Below are 15,929 nucleotides of genomic sequence, written 5' to 3'. Positions count from 1 at the left end.
TGGCATTTTTATCGGCTATATTTTTGGGTGATTGATTGTGATGCATGGATGTTTTTTTCAGCTTTTAAAACCTGTGTTGGGGCATTTTCGGGTCTGCAGCTCCCTGAGGCAGCTCTCTGCCTTCAGGGTGCTTTCTCTCAGCGCTCGCCCGCGCCCGCAGAAACGTCATCGCCCGCCCTCCTCTCGCCCCTGCCCCGGCAGCATTGAGCTTTTCAGTGTGCATTTCACGCTGGCTGGCTGTTAATTGGCCAGCCAGCATGAAAGTGCGGTTGGCTGCCGATCGGGTTTGGTGGTCCGTTTCCTGGCCGCTCTGGGGCGCGCCAATCGCGCGTTGTTGCGTTTTTATTGTTTTTTTTCTCGCATTTTAGTAACTAATAAACTCACTCCTTCTTTAACTCAAGAAAGCCGGGTTAAATTGGCTCCTTTTAAAACATAAATACATTTGGACGGGAGAAAGGTATCCACGGGGGAAGGGGGTCCTTTTTAAATTAACCTTGTTGCGACTAACTGAGGGGGTTTGAATGAAGGAGGGGAACCAATTCATCCCTCTTCATCCGGCAGCATAACAATTTGGGGGAACTTCACCCGGGGATCGCACATAACAGCCACAAAATCTCCTCCAGTACCTCTCTGCCATTGTCCAGGTTAGTATGACTGCCTCCAGCTGGGGCTGAATTTTCAAAGACAATCAGAGTTCAGGATCGAAGGTGGCCAGGCCCACAGGCTGCTGGCCATCCTGTTGTTGGTTTCAGAGAGGCCAGGTCAGGTCACGATTGGCTGCAAGTGGTGGGAAGTCAATTGAGATGAAATTAATGTAATTATCAGACCTATTAAGGACCCCTTCCCGTGTCAACTGGGATTTTCATTTGGAATGCTGGCAGCACACATAGGCCTGGAACACGACCAGGTCAAAGTAGTGGGTTCAGGGGCTGGGAGGGGGGGTGGTGGCGGGGTCTGCTTGAACCTGTGAGGGGACTGTCCCCACTGCACCCATAATGGCTGCTGGAACGCCACTGCATTCGCTGGCCATCCCATGGAGGGGCTGCCCCTCCTGAATCATGGCCAGGCAACTCTGGCTGTTTTAAAAATAAAAATATCTGGCCTTTTTCCTTTTTCTCTCTCTCTCTCTCCCTCTCTCCCCATCTTCAAATCAGCAACTCCAACCCAGGCAAGTGGAGCTGCCAATCTATGAGTACTAGAGGCCTCCTTTTGGCCCTCCAGCTTTGGGAGCCTTCCCACTGTCGCTGAATGGATGGTGAGCCTGCTCCCTGACCTTTAAATTGGCCATTCCTTTAAAAATAGTTGTGGGCGTACCTGGAACATATGCATGGGGTTGGGGCCCAGAATTGTTCCCATGTATGGTTCCTGCCCCTGGAATGAATATTTATCCCCTGGTTTCATTCTTGCATATCCAATCATACACTGAAAAGTTCTTGCAGTGGCTCTCTCACTCTGATTTACAAAGTTGTGAGTTCAAGTCCCACTCCAGAGAGTTAAGGGCAAACATCTCGGAAGACAGCTGGCGCTACTGTCAGAAATGCCAACTTTTAGATGAACCATTAAACTCTCTGTCTTCCCGGTGGATGGAAAAGATCCTGTAGCATTATTTCAAAGCAGAGTGTCACTGGTGTCCTGGTCAATATTTATCCCTCAACCTACTCCATTAAAAAAAAACACATTAGGCAGAATTTTATGTTTGTCAGGCGGGCGGGCCCCGACCCAATCGGCGGCGGGCGCTTGGCCAATCTCTGCCGGCCAATTAAGGCCTGCCCAGCGCGATTCAGACTCCCATGTACAGTGGGAAATTCAAATGTGCAGTGGGCGTATGCAGACCGCCGGTTCCAATGGGGAACCGGTAGCCTGTATAAAGAAAGGCCAGGCAGCCTCCTTAAGGCTGTTCACCATTGCCAGCAACCGGGCTCCAGAGGAGGCCAGGGCAGAGGAGGAGGGGGGCAGGCTGCAGAATAGGCAAGCGGGGGGCCAATGTACCCCTCGGTTCTCCGATGCCTGCCTTGCTTTCCTCCTCAAAGAGGTATCACATCTTCGGGAGGTGTTGTTTCCCGAGGATCGGAGGAGGAGGTCCCCCTATGTGACCAGGCAAGCATGGCAGGAGGTGGCGGATGCTGTTAGCTCTCAAGATGCTGTACAACGCACAGGAACCCAGTACCGCAAGCGCTTCAATGATTTGCTGCGCTCTGGAAGGGTGAGTACCATGTCAGCCTTGGCCATTTTACCCAGCAGGTAGCCTTAGCCTTTGCACATATTCAGAACTCCAACACATGTCTTATTGATGGTGATGAGAGGTTGGAAGGGGAGCCTCAAGGTGTCATGGCCAAGAGCCATCTGCTGGCCTTGGCACCGCACCTAGTTGTGCCTCCTTGCCATGTGTTATTCAAAGTGATGGACGCCGAATGTGTCCAAGGTGGCCGTTGGGGGAGGGGGTTGGGACCAGCCGTACTATCTTCTGGGGACTGATCACCAGTAGTGTGGACAGGAGCCACTGGAGGCCTCAGATGGGTCGCTGTGGTTGGAGTGTGACATGCGCATACAGAGTACATGAACGATCAGCCCCAATAAATGCTCTTCTCTGTTCTACAGGCAAAAACTGAGCACAATATCCAGGAGCTTTTGCGGACTGGTGGTGGGCACACCGTGCTGCAGCACATCACCACGTATGCGGAGCAGGCCATGGAGCTGGGGAGGAGGCAGGCAGCCAAGTCAACAGGTGTCGGTGAGGCTGGGGTGCAGCGGCCAGGTATTTGAGGGCCACAGTCCCATCCACTCTGTCTCCCCACCATCCAAAGCACTGATGATTGCTGCAATTGTTAATGCAGCAACACTGCTCATTCACAGACTGATACAGTCAGACGTGTGGGTCATACACAAAGGTTCCTCAGCCCCTTGAGGATGCACGTCTCCAGCACCTTCCAAAGTCACCTTATCCCATTTGTGACCACTATCCCCATGGCCTAACATGCCATGGCATCGCTGCTGTACATCCAAAGACTTATTGCATCTTAGGAGGGTTTGTACCTCCACCACCCTTTCAGCCAGTGCGTCCCACATTACTCTGTCCAAAAGGTCCTCAGTACCTCACCCTTCAACCTCATGACACTCAACTTAAATAAATGCCACCATGTTAGTCATCCCTGCGCCAAGGGGAAATGTTGCCTTCTGTGCACCCGTTCTATGCCCGTCATAACAGTATGAAGGTCAATAATATGACCTGTCAATCTCCTGTGCTCCGTGGCAAATGTCGCAAGTGTTTGCAATGTTTCCTCATTACTCCAACTCTCCAGGCCAGCATACATCCAGGTCAGGTACCTCTGCACTCTCCCCACTCCAATTCCATCCCTCCATGAAGCTCAGGTCACAAGCGAATGCAGAAGTGTAGATGTGGCCTCGACAGCATTTTCTGCACTTGCAACATGACCTCCCTTTTCCTACATTCTATTCCTTGGCTAATAAAGGCAAGTCTGGCTTTGACCTTGTTAAACGCCTTATATTCCTGTTCTGCTACCTTAACGGGTCTTCCCAGCAAGGTCCCTGTAATCGTCGTGACATCCCACAAGTCCTACCATTACTCATGTATTCCCGTACCAAGTCCTACCATTACTCATGTATTCCCATACCTTGCTTGTCTTGTCCAAGTGCTTAACCGAACACTTATCCACATAACATTCCATGTGGCATTCCTTATGCCATCTGACCAGACTGTTTGTATGCGCGTGTAATGTTTGGGCCTCCTCTTGACTATTTACCACCCCACCAATGTTCGTCTCCTTAGGTTCTTGCAGGGTGAGCAAGGTCTTCGTCATCAACTGCACCCCCCCTTTCCAGCGCAAGATTGTGCAGAGTGCAGCATGCTACCACTATCACAGAGATGCGATCTGAGGGGTACTGGAGTGCGCCCCCTGACCGGTCCAGGCATCGGAAGCGCATCTTGAGAAGACCAATGGCTCTCTCCACCACAGCCCTTGTGGTGCCGTGGCTCCTATTGTAGCGCTCCTCAGCTTCTGTTCTTGGATGGCGGAGAGGCGTCATGAGCCACTTTCTGAGGGGATAGCCCTTGTCACCCACCAGCCATTCATCCAGCCGAGCTGGAGCACTGAACAGCCCCGGAACCTGGGAGTGTCTGAGGACGTAGGCGTCATGGGAGCTGCCTGGGTACCTTGCACAGACTTGTAGAATCAGCATCCTGTGATCACACACTATCCGCACGTTCATGGAGTGGAAGCCCTTCCTGTTGACGAAGGCACCGGGCTCACCTGCTGGCGCCTTGATAGCCACATATGTACAGTCTATTGCACCCTGGATGCGGGGGAAGACAGCAATGGCCGTGAAGCCTCTGGCTCACTGTGTCTGACTTGCCTGGTCACAGCAGAAGTGGATGAAGGTCAATGCCCGTCTGACCAGAGCGTCTGTAACCTACTTGACACAAGTGTGGACAGCTGATTGGGAGACACTGCAAAGATCACCCACCGAGCCCTGTCTCGCCTGTGACCTTCAGAGCCACTGGCATGGGGTGTGAACCCACACAGTTAGGAGATATCTTAGGGTCAATCATCTGAGAGATATAGTTCACTGTCCCCCTCGAGAGTCGGAGCCTCTTTCGGCACTGCACCTCAGTCATATTGAGGTAGCTGCTTCGCCGCCTGTATACCCTGGCAGCAGGATAGTGGCGTTTTCTGCAGCCCCTTCCACCTAGGACAACCTCTTGGCCCTGCACCCCTTGTACATGCACCTGGCCTCCCAAAGGTGGCTCCCCTGGAGGCTGATTGTCCACTCCTGGCCTCCTCCTTATTCTATCCCTCCCTTCCTCCTCAAAAGAGCTGCCTCCAGTGGAGGTGTCAGAACCCATACCCCCAGCTGCAGGCCCGATAAAGATTATTGTCTGCAGACCGCTGAGCTGAAGCTTCAAAATACAGAGAAAGCTGTTGGAAATTGATCTAAACTGCCTGTTGCGCCCGTGCGCCGAACAGATGGTGGCACGGGCGCCTCAAAATCGGCATCGATTGCCGAGTTAAGGGCCTTAACAAGGCCTTTAATTAATGGCAGGCGCGTGTTGCGCTTCATAGCGCGCCCAGCTAAATATTGCGAAGGCGCACGCTGACGTCGGCATGCTCGCCCGACGTCAGCGCGCGACATTTTAAGCGCTGACGTGCGGGATCCGCCACCCGCATGCCATACATAAAATTCTGCCCATTGAGTGGAACTTTACTGCCCCTCCCGCCAGCAGAACATTCCAGTCCCTCCAAAATCAATGGACATTTGAAGGCTCGCCACATTTTACGACACCACCCCCACTGCGACAGGGCCATAAAATACCACCCAATATCTAATCATTATTAAGGCAAGGCTGGATGGCCTCTTCTTTAATGCCAGGGGTATTACAGGTAAAACGGATAAGTTAAGGGTGAGGATTGACACGTGGAATTGTGATATAGTAGCCATCACAGAGACATGGTTGAGGGAGGGGCGGGATTGGCAGCTCAACATTCAGGGGTATAGAATCTTCAGGCGAGACAGGGGAGGGGGTAAAAGAGGAGGGGGCGTTGCATTTTTAGTTAAGGAGTCAGTTACTGCAGTAAGGAGAGATGATATCTTGGAGGGGGCATCGAATGAAGCTTTGTGGGTAAAGCTTATGGAATAAAAAAAGGGGCAGCCACATTGTTAGGTGTTTATTATTGACCCCCAGATAGTCAGCGGGAAATTGAGGAGCAAATTTGTGCACAATTCGCAGAGGTGTGTAAAAACAATAACAATAGGGTAATTATCAGTGATTTCAATTTTCCCAACATTAATTGGGATAGACATAGTGTTAAGGCCTTTGATGGAGTGGATTTCTTGAAATGTGTACAGGAGAACTTTTTAGGCCAATATGTAGAGGGATCAACAAGGGATGGCGCAGTGCTGGACCTAATTCTGGGGAATGAAGCTGAGGTGGTGGTGGGGGAGGATTTTAGTGATAGTGACAACAACATGGTACATTTTAAGCTTGTTATGGACAAAGAGATAGACAAGTTGAAAAAAAGTGTTTTGGATTGGGGGAGAGTGGATTTTAGTAAAATAAGGCAGGATCTGGTCAAGATAGACTGGGAACAGCTACTTGTGGGGAAATCTAGAGAGGAGCAGTGGAGGGCGTTCAAAAAGGAAATGGGGAGGGTACAGGCTCAACATGTTCCCTCTAGGGTGATAGGAAGGAGTAACAAGCCCAGAGAACCATGGATGACCAGAGATATTCAGGATATGATGAGAAGGAAAAGAGGCTTTTAGCAGGTACAAGGGAAGCAAATCAGCGGAGGCATTAGTGGAGTACAGAACGTGCAGGGTGGAGCTTAAGAAAGCAATTAGGAGAGCAAAGAGGGGATATGAGAAAGCTCTGGCTGGTAAAATTAGGGAAAATTCCAAGATATTCTATAAGTATATCAATGGGAAGAGGATAACCAGGGAAAGAGCAGGGCTCATTAGGGACCAAAGAGGAAATCTATGGGTGGAGCCAGAGGACACCGGTAGAGTGTTGAACGAATACTTCACATCTGTCTTCACCCAAGAGAGTGAGGATGAAGGTATCAAACTTGGGGAGAGAGACTGCGAGGTTCTTGAGCAAATCGATATAGGGAGTGATATGGTATTGGAGGTGTTGACAGGCTTACAAATGGACAAAACTTCAGGTATGGTTGATTTGTGTCCTAGACTGCTGAGGGAGGCAAGGGAGGAGATCGCAGGGGCTCTGACCCAAATTTTTAATTCCTCTCTGGCCACGGGGGAGGTGCCTGAGGACTGGAGAACAGCTAATGTGGTTCCACTATTTAAGAAGGGATGTAGAGATAAGCCAGGGAACTACAGACCAGTGAGTCTCATGTCAGTGGTAGAGAAACTATTGGAGAAAATTCTGAAGGAGAGTATCTATCTCCATTTGGAGAGGCAAGGTTTGATCAGGGATACTCAGCATGGCTTTGTCAGAGGGAGATCATGCCTGACAAATTTGATTGAATTTTTTGAGGAGGTGACCAGGTGTGTAGATGAGGGTAGTGCAGTTGATGTAGTTTATTTGGATTTCAGCAAAGCCTTTGACAAGATCCCACATGGGAGACTTATAAAGAAGGCATATGCACTTGGGCTACAGAGTAACTTGATAAGGTGGGTTCAAAAGTCGCTTAGTTGTAGGAGACAGAGGGTGATGACAGAAGGCTGCTTTAGTGACTGAAACCCAGTGTCCAGTGGCGCACCACAGGGATCTGTGTTGGGTCCCCTATTATTCGTCATTGATATAAACGACATAGATGACTATGTGTGGGGTAGGATTAGTAAGTTTGCAGATGATACAAAGATTGGCTGGGTAGTTAACAGTGAGGTTGAGTGTCTTGGGCTACAGGAAGATATAGACGGGATGGTCAAATGGGCAGATAAGTTGCAGATGGAATTTAAGCCTAAAAAATGTGAGGTGATACTCTTTGGAAGGAGTAATTTGACAAGGAAGTATTCAATGAATGCCATGACAATGGGAAGTTCTGAGGAACAAAGGGACCTTGGCGTGTGTGTCCATAGGTCTCTGAAGGCGGAGGGGCATGTTAGTGGGCTGGTGAAAAAGGCATATGGGACACTTGCCTTTATCAATCGAGGCATAGATTACAAAAGGAGGGATACCATGTTGGAGTTGTATAGAACCTTGGTGAGGCACAGCTGGAGTACTTTGTGCAGTTCTGGTCGCCACATTATAGGAAGGATGTGATTGCACTGGAGGGGGTGCAGAGGAAATTCATCAGGATGTTGCCTGGGATGAAACATTTAAGTTATGAAGAGAGGTTGGATAGACTTGGGTTGTTTTCGTTGAGCAGAGAAGACTGAGGGGTGACCTAATCGAGGTGTACAAAATTATGAGGGGCATGTACAGGGTGGATAGGGAGCAGCTGTTCCCCTTAGTTGAAGGGTCGTCACAAGGGGACACAAGTTCAAGGTGAGGGGCAGGAGGTTTAGGGGGGATGTGAGGAAAAACCTTTTTACCCAGAGGGTGGTGACAGTCTGGAATGCGCTGCCTGGGAGGGTGGTGGAGGCGGGTTGCCTCACATCCTTCAAAAAATACCTTGGCACGTCATAACATTCAAGGCCATGGGCCAAGTGCTGGTAAATGGGATTAGGTAGGTAAATCAGGGGTTTCTCAGCAGCCTACAGCTGAGGGATAGCTGATCCAGTTCTGCTTCTTGAAATTCATGTGAGATTTAGTGACCTTCTTTGAGTCAAGGATAAACTTGCCAGGTTGATCAAGAGATTGTCAGAGTCCAAAAGAAATGATGCACATAGTCTTGTCAGGGTTCATGAATGCATTATTAACGACTTAAATTAAATTTAAATTAAATGAAGGACCTCTTTTGCACTGTGTGATTCTGTGATTACCATGCTGTTTGTGGGGGCTTACTGTGTGTAAATTGGTTGCCATTTTTTCTGCATTAGAACAGTGTAAAAAAAATTTCATTGTACTTTTGTATCTTGTACATTGTTCAAAAGTGCTTCACTGGACATAAAGTGCTTTGAGACATTGGGCAGGATTTTCTGACCCTGCCCACCACCAGGATCGTCAGTCCCTGCCGTAAACCAATGGACTTTTGGCTGGAGCGCTGAATCTCCTGTGGCGGGTCCCACCATGGTGGGGCTGGAAAATCCCAAACATTGTGAAAGGCACTGTTTAAATGCAAGACTTTCTTTCTGTTCTCACCCCTGCATCATTCCTCTCGGACTATCCTTGGCTCCCTCCTATTTCTCATCTGCATGCTGCTGCTCGTAGACATCCGCAGGTATGGCATCAAACTCCTTGTGTCAGCTGATGACACCAAGTTCTAACCCACTGCCACCTTGCTCAAGCCCTTCACTTCCCCTGTGCTGACTAATTGCTAGTTGGACATCTATACTTGGTTGAACACCAATTCCCTCCAATTAAACAAGGGAGACCAATGCCTTCACCACAAGCTCCTTTCCCTTCCTTCCCATCCTTCTCCTGGTCAGTGTGAACCAGGCTATTTACAACACCAGCATTCTCTTGAAGCTGCACCCTTGACTCCATAATCCTCTCTTTCACTAGGGCTACCTACTTCCATCTCAGCGACATCATCAGTTCCATACCTTGACCCTAATAGCCAAGCTGTGGACGAGGCCTTAGGAATCAAACGTCGGTCAGGGAAATCCTCTTCATAGAAAATCTGAAATCCAGTCCACTTAACTAAAGCCTGAGAGATATTTTGTTGAAATATTTTCTGGCTGGATGATAGGGAAGCCATAACAAAGGTGCCCAGAAAAGAGATGTAGTCTGCAAAGTGGCCACTAATATTTTCAGGTTTGAGTGGCCTGCCAGCTAGAGAAAATAACTTAATTAGTCCCAGCTTGCAGCAGCATCTATCAGGGGAGAACTTGGAGGCTGTTGCTCTGGGTTAAGTTTCTCTCAGACAGCAGCCTACAGCTGAGGGATAGCTAACCCAGCTCTGCTTCTTGAAATTCATGTGAGATTCAGTGACCTTCTTTGATTCAAGGATAAACTTGCCAGGTTGATCAAGAGATTGTCAGAGTCCAAAAGAAATGATGCACATAGTCTTGTCAGGGTTCATGAATGCATTATTAACGACTTAAATTAAATTTTAAGCCTTAGGCAATTGGGAAATTGAGGCGGTTGGGTAAAAATTATGCATAGAAAGCAACATCAGGATAAAAATATAATAGGAAATGGTGGTTTCCAATACGACATTCATCACAATTTGCTCTTTAATTGGTAAGTTAAGCATCTAATGTGTGCCCATCTTGTACAAATTGTGCCCAATTAAAGTTGACTATTTAATAATCTTCAACTGTAGGGTAGTGACTGAACTAGACTTTGCTACTTTTGGACACTAAATCACAGGTGTAACTTTTACACCAGTATCACCAGTTCATTGAATTTTGTGTAAAGTAATGGTATTGGCTGTTGCATTGTATAAGAAAGGTGCAAGTTAATTCCAAATTTTAGCATGTGTGAAGCTCAGGTGAATCCTGATTGTTGTTTAAATATTTTTATCTTCTTGTTTGTTACCCAAAAATCATACATGATTTCAAAAATACACCGTTAAGGCACTGTTGTCTTTTTTTCCCTGTTTGGAGTGTTGAGCCAGACTAGAACCAGTATAAGGCAACTGTTGAATCACTGTGTCAGGAACTCCTCTGTATCATTCAATGAGGCTATGAAAAGCTTATTTCATTTCGTAGTTTTAGCTTGCCTCAGTCAATACTACCCTTGCCTTTGAGTCAGAAGTTTACAGATTCAAGTTCCCCTTTAAGAAATTATTGTATATAATCCAGGCTGGCACTTCAGTGCATTTTTGGAGGTGCCACCTTTTGGAGGTATTGAACTGAGGATCTATTTAGGAATCCAGGTTGACGTGAAAGGTCCCATCACAACTTTGAAAAAGGAGCAGTGAGTTCTGGTCATGATTCCTTTTTGCAGTATTTTCTTCTTCAGGCTTTTGGGATTTATACTCGCTGACATCATCACGATTGTTCCTGTTTGAAGGCTGGCAGAAAGCCAAAAAGGGCAATTGGTTAGGCAGGCTACAGAGCTTTCTTTTAAATGAAAAGAAAACAAATGCCTTGAACCATAGAACAGACGTAAACAGCTCATGGGATACCAGTTGACTCCTAGTCTGGAACATAAACAGGACTGGAGGGGTTTATGTAGGCAGGGAAACGTGAGGCCATGACAGATGACAAGAAATGAGTGACAAAGGGTTGGAAGCATACTTGTAATAAATGATCAGTTAAAGAAATCATTTACTGCACATGTTGGTATAAGCAATTGTATTTTTACGAACATACAACTTAGGAGCAGGAGTAGATCATGTGGCCCCTTGAGCCTGCTCCGCCATTCAATAAGGTCATGGCTAATCTGAATGTAAACTCAACACAACATTCCTGCCTACCCCCGCTAACATTTCACCCCCTTAAGTACTGCACACATACTCCAGATGTGGCCTCAGCAATGCCCTATGCAACTGAAGCATAACCTCGCTACTTTTGGAATCAATTCCCCTCACAATAAATGATTACATTCTATTAGCTTTCCTACTTACCTGCTGTACCTGCATTCTAGCCTTTTGTGATTCATGCACGAGGACACCAGATCCCTCTGAATCTCAGAGCTCTGCAATCTCTCACCATTTAGATAATAAGCTTCTTTTTTATTTGTCCTGCCAAAATGAACAATTTCACATTTGCCCACATGATACTCCTTTTGCCTGATCTTTGCCTACTCTCTTAACCTTTATATGTCACTTAGTAGCTTCCTTACATCGTCCTCACAATTTACTATCCGACTTACCTTTGTGTCGTCAGCAAATTTAGCAATCATTCCTTCAGTCCCTTCATCCAAATCATTTATATAAATTGTAAAAAGTTGAGGCCCCAGCACTGATCCCTGTGGCACACCACTCGTCACATCCTGCCAACCAGAAAAAGACCAATTTATACCAACTCTCTGCTTCCTGTTAGCGAGCCAATCTTCTATCCATGCCCATATGTTACCCCTATACTATGAACTTTTATTTTCTGCAGTCATCTTTGATGTGGCACTTTATCAAATGCCGCCTGGAAATCTAAGTACAGTACATCCACCGGTTCCTCTTTATCCACAGCACATGTGAGTCCTTCAAAGAACTCAAATAAATCAGATAAACATGATTTCCCTTTTACAAAGCCATGTTGACTGCTTTATTGCCTTGAATTTTTCGAAGTGCCCTACTGTATCAACTTTAATAATACCTTCTAACATTTTCCCTTTGACAAATGTTAGGCTAACTGGCCTATAATTTCCAGCTTTCTCTATCTCTCTGTTTTTGAATCAAGGAATTATATTTGCTATTTTCCAATCTAATGGAACCTTCCCCGAATCCAGGGAATTTTGGAAAATTAAAACCAGTGCATCAAGTATCTCACTAGCCACTTCTTCCATGAACTGAGGGTGAAGTCCATCCGGACCTTTTTTTTTATTCATTCACAGAACGTGGGCTTCGCTGGCTGGGCCAGCTTTTATTGCCCATCCTTAGTTGCCCTTGAGAAGATGGGGGTGAGCTGCCTTCTTGAGTCACTGCAGTCCATGTGGTATAGGTACACGCACAGTGCTGTTAGGAAGGGAGTTCCAGGATTTTCACCCAGCGACATTGAAGGAACGGCGATATATTTCCAAGTCAGGATGGTGAGTGACTTGGAGGGGAACTTCCAGGTGGTGGTGTTCCCATGCATCTGCTGCCCTTGTCCTTCTAGGTGGTGGTGGTCGTGGGTTTGGGAGGTGCTGTCTAAGGAGCCTTGGTGAATTCCTGCAGTGCATCTTGTAGATGGTACACACTGCTGCTTCTGTGGCCCATTGAGGGAGTGAATGTTTGTGCATGTGGTGCCAATCAAGCGGGCTGCTTTGTCCTGGACAGTGTCAAGCTTCTTGAGTGTTGTGGGAGCTGCACTCATCCAGGCAAGTGGGGAGTATTCCATCACACTCCTAACTTGTGCCTTGTAGATGGTGGACAGGCTTTGGGGAGTCAGGAGGTGAGTTACTCATCGCACGATTCCTAGCCTCTGATCTGCTCTTGTAGCCACAGTATTTATATGGCTAGCCCAGTTCAATTTCTGGTCAATGGTAACCCCCAGGGTGTTGATAGTGGGGGATTCAGTGATGATAATGTCATTGAAAGTCAAGGGTTGATGGTTAGATTCTCCCTTGTCGGAGATGGTCATTGCCTGGTAAGTACTGGTAAGATGTGGCATGAATGTTACTTGACACTTGTCAGCCCAAGCCTGGATATTATCCAAGACTTGCTGCATTTGGACATGGATTGCTTCAGTCTCTGAGGAGTCACAAATGGGGCCGAACTTTGTGCAATCACCAGGGAACATCCCCATTTCTGACCTTATGATGGAAAGGAGGTCATTGATGAAACAACTGAAGATGGTTGGGCTGAGCACACTACCCTGAGGAACTCCAGCAGTGATGTCCTGGAGCTGAGATGATGACTTCCAACAACCACATTTTCCTTTGTGCTAGGTATGATTCCAACCAGTGGAGAGTTTTCCCCCCGATTTCCACAATCAGTCAAATGTGGCCTTGATGGCAAGGGCAGTCACTCTCACCTCATCTCTGAAGTTCAGTTCTTTTGTCCATGTTTAAACCAAGGCTGTAGAAAGTCAGGAGCTGAGTGGCCCAGGAAGAAACCCAACTGGGCATCTGTGAGCAGGTTATTGTTAAGCAAATGACACTTGATAGCACTATTGATGACCCCTTCCATTTCTTTACTGACGATCGAGAATAGACTGAAAGGCCAGTAATTGGACAGGTTAGATTTGTCCTGCTTTTTATTTACAGGACATACTTGGGCAATTTTCCACATTGCCAGGTAGATGCCATGGTAACTGCACTGGAACAGCTTGGCTAGGGGAGCAGCAAGTTCTGGAGCACAAGTTTTCAGTACTATTGACAGAATATGGTCAGGCCCCATAGCCTTTGTGTGATACTGTGCATTCAGCCATTTGATATCAGGACCTAATTCTGGGGAATGAAGCCAGACAAGTGGCTGAGGTGGTGGTGGGGGAGCATTTTAGTGATAGCGACCACAACATGGTACAGTTTAAGTTTGTTATAGGCAAAGAAATAGACAAGTTGAAAAAAAATGTTTTGGATTGGGGGAGAGTAGATTTTAGTAAAATAAGGCAGGATCTGGCCAAGGTAGACTGGGAACAGCTACTTGTGGGGAAATCTGCAGAGGAGCAGTGGGGGGCGTTTAGAAAGGAAATGGGGAGGGTACAGGCTCAACATGTTCCCTCTAGGGTGATAGGAAGGAGTAACAAGCCCAGAGAACCATGGATGACCAGAGATATTCAGGATACGATGAGAAGGAAAAGAGAGGCTTTTAGCAGGTACAAGGGAAGCAAATCAGCGGAGGCATTAGTGGAGTACAGAAAGTGCAGGGTGGAGAGAGGAATTAGGAGAGCAAAGAGGGGATATGAGAAAGCTCTGGCTGGTAAAAATAAGGAAAATCCCAAGATATTCTATTAGTATATCAATGGAAAGAGGATAACCAGGGAATGAGTAGACCCATAAGGGACCAAGGGGGCAATCTATGGGTGGAGCCAGATGATATCACTGGAGTGTTGAATGAATACTTCACATCTGTCTTCCCCCAAGAGAATGAGGATGAAGGTATTGAACTCAGGGACATAGACTGCGAGGTTCTTAAGCAAATTGATTTAGGGAGTGACAAGGTATTGGAAGTGTTGGCAGGCTTAAAAGTGGACAAATCTCCAGGTTCGGATGATTTGTGTCCCAAACTGCTGAGGGAGGCAAGGGAGGAGATCGCAGGGGCTCTGACCCAAATTTTTAATTCCTCTCTGGCCGCGGCGGAGGTGCCTGAGGACTGGAGAACAGCTAATGTGGTTCCGCTATTTAAGAAGGGTTGTAGAGATAAGTAGGGAACTACAGACCAGTGAGTCTCATGTCAGTGGTAGGGAAACTATTGGAGAAAATTCTGAAGGAGAGAATCTATCTCCACTTGGAGAGGCAAGGTTTGATCAGGGATGGTCAGCATGGCTTTGTCGGAGGGAGGTCATGCCTAACAAATTTGATTGAGTTTTTTGAGGAGGTGACCAGGTGTGTAGATGAGGGTAGTGCAGTTGATGTAGCTTATATGGATTTCAGCAAAGCCTTTGACAAGATCCCACATGGGAGACTTATAAAGAAGGCAAATGCACAGGGTAATTTGATAAGGTGGTTTCAAAATTGGCTAAGTTGTAGGAGACAAAGGGTGATGACAGAAGAATGCTTTAGTGACTGGAAGCCAGTGTCCAATAGCGTACCACAGGGATCTGTGCTGGGTCCCCTATTATTCGTCATTGATATAAACGACATAGATGACTATGTGGGGGGTAGGATTAGTAAGTTTGCGGATGACACAAAGATTGGCCGGGTGGTTAACAGTGAGGTTGAGTGTCTTGGGCTACAGGAAGATATAGACGGGATGGTCAAATGAGCAGATAAGTGGCAGATGGAATTTAACCCTGAAAGGTGTGAGGTGATACACTTTGGAAGGAGTAATTTGATAAGGAAGTATTCGATGAATGGCAAGACACTAGGAAGTTCTGAGGAACAAAGGGACCTTGGCGTGTGTGTCCATAGATCTCTGAAGGCGAAAGGGGCATGTTAGTGGGATGGTGAAAAATGCTTATGGGACACTTGCCTTTATCAATCGAGGCATAGATTACAAAAGTAGGGAGGTCATGTTGGAGATGTATAGAACCTTGGTGAGGCCACAGCTGGAGTACTGTTTGCAGTTCTGGTTGCCACATTATAGGAAGGATGTGATTGCACTGGAGGGGGTGCAGAGGAGATTCACCAGGATGTTGCCTGGGATGAAACATTTAAGTTATGAAGAGAAGTTGGATAGACTTGGGTTGTTTTCGTTGGAGCAGAGAAGACTGAGGGGGTGACCTGATCAAGGTGCACAAGATTATGAGGGGCATGGACAGGGTGGATCGGGAGCAGCTCTTCCCCTTAGTTGAAGGGTCAGTTACGAGGGGACACAAGTTCAAGGTGAGGGCCAGGAGGTTTAGGGGGATGTGAGGAAAAACTTTTTTACCCAGAGGGTGGTGACGGTCTGGAATACATTTGCCTGGGAGGGTGGTGTAGGCGGGTTGCCTCACACCCTTTAAAAAATACCTGGATGAGCAATTGGCACGTCATAACATTCAAGGCTATGGGCCAAGTGCTGGTAAATGGGATTAGCTAGGTAGGTAGGTCAGGTGTTTGTCACATGTTGGTGGAGACTCGATGGGCCGAAGGGCCTCTTCTGCACTGTGTGATCCTGTGATTCTGGTGTGAATTTAATTGGCTGAAGACTGGCATCTGTGATGCTGGGGACCTCTGGAGGAGG

The sequence above is a fragment of the Cetorhinus maximus genome, chromosome 3 (genome assembly GCF_964194155.1).
Source record: "Cetorhinus maximus chromosome 3, sCetMax3.hap1.1, whole genome shotgun sequence".
Taxonomy (NCBI): domain Eukaryota; kingdom Metazoa; phylum Chordata; class Chondrichthyes; order Lamniformes; family Cetorhinidae; genus Cetorhinus; species Cetorhinus maximus.
The sequence above is the reverse complement of the archived record's forward strand: the minus strand, read 5'-3'. Positions refer to the sequence as shown.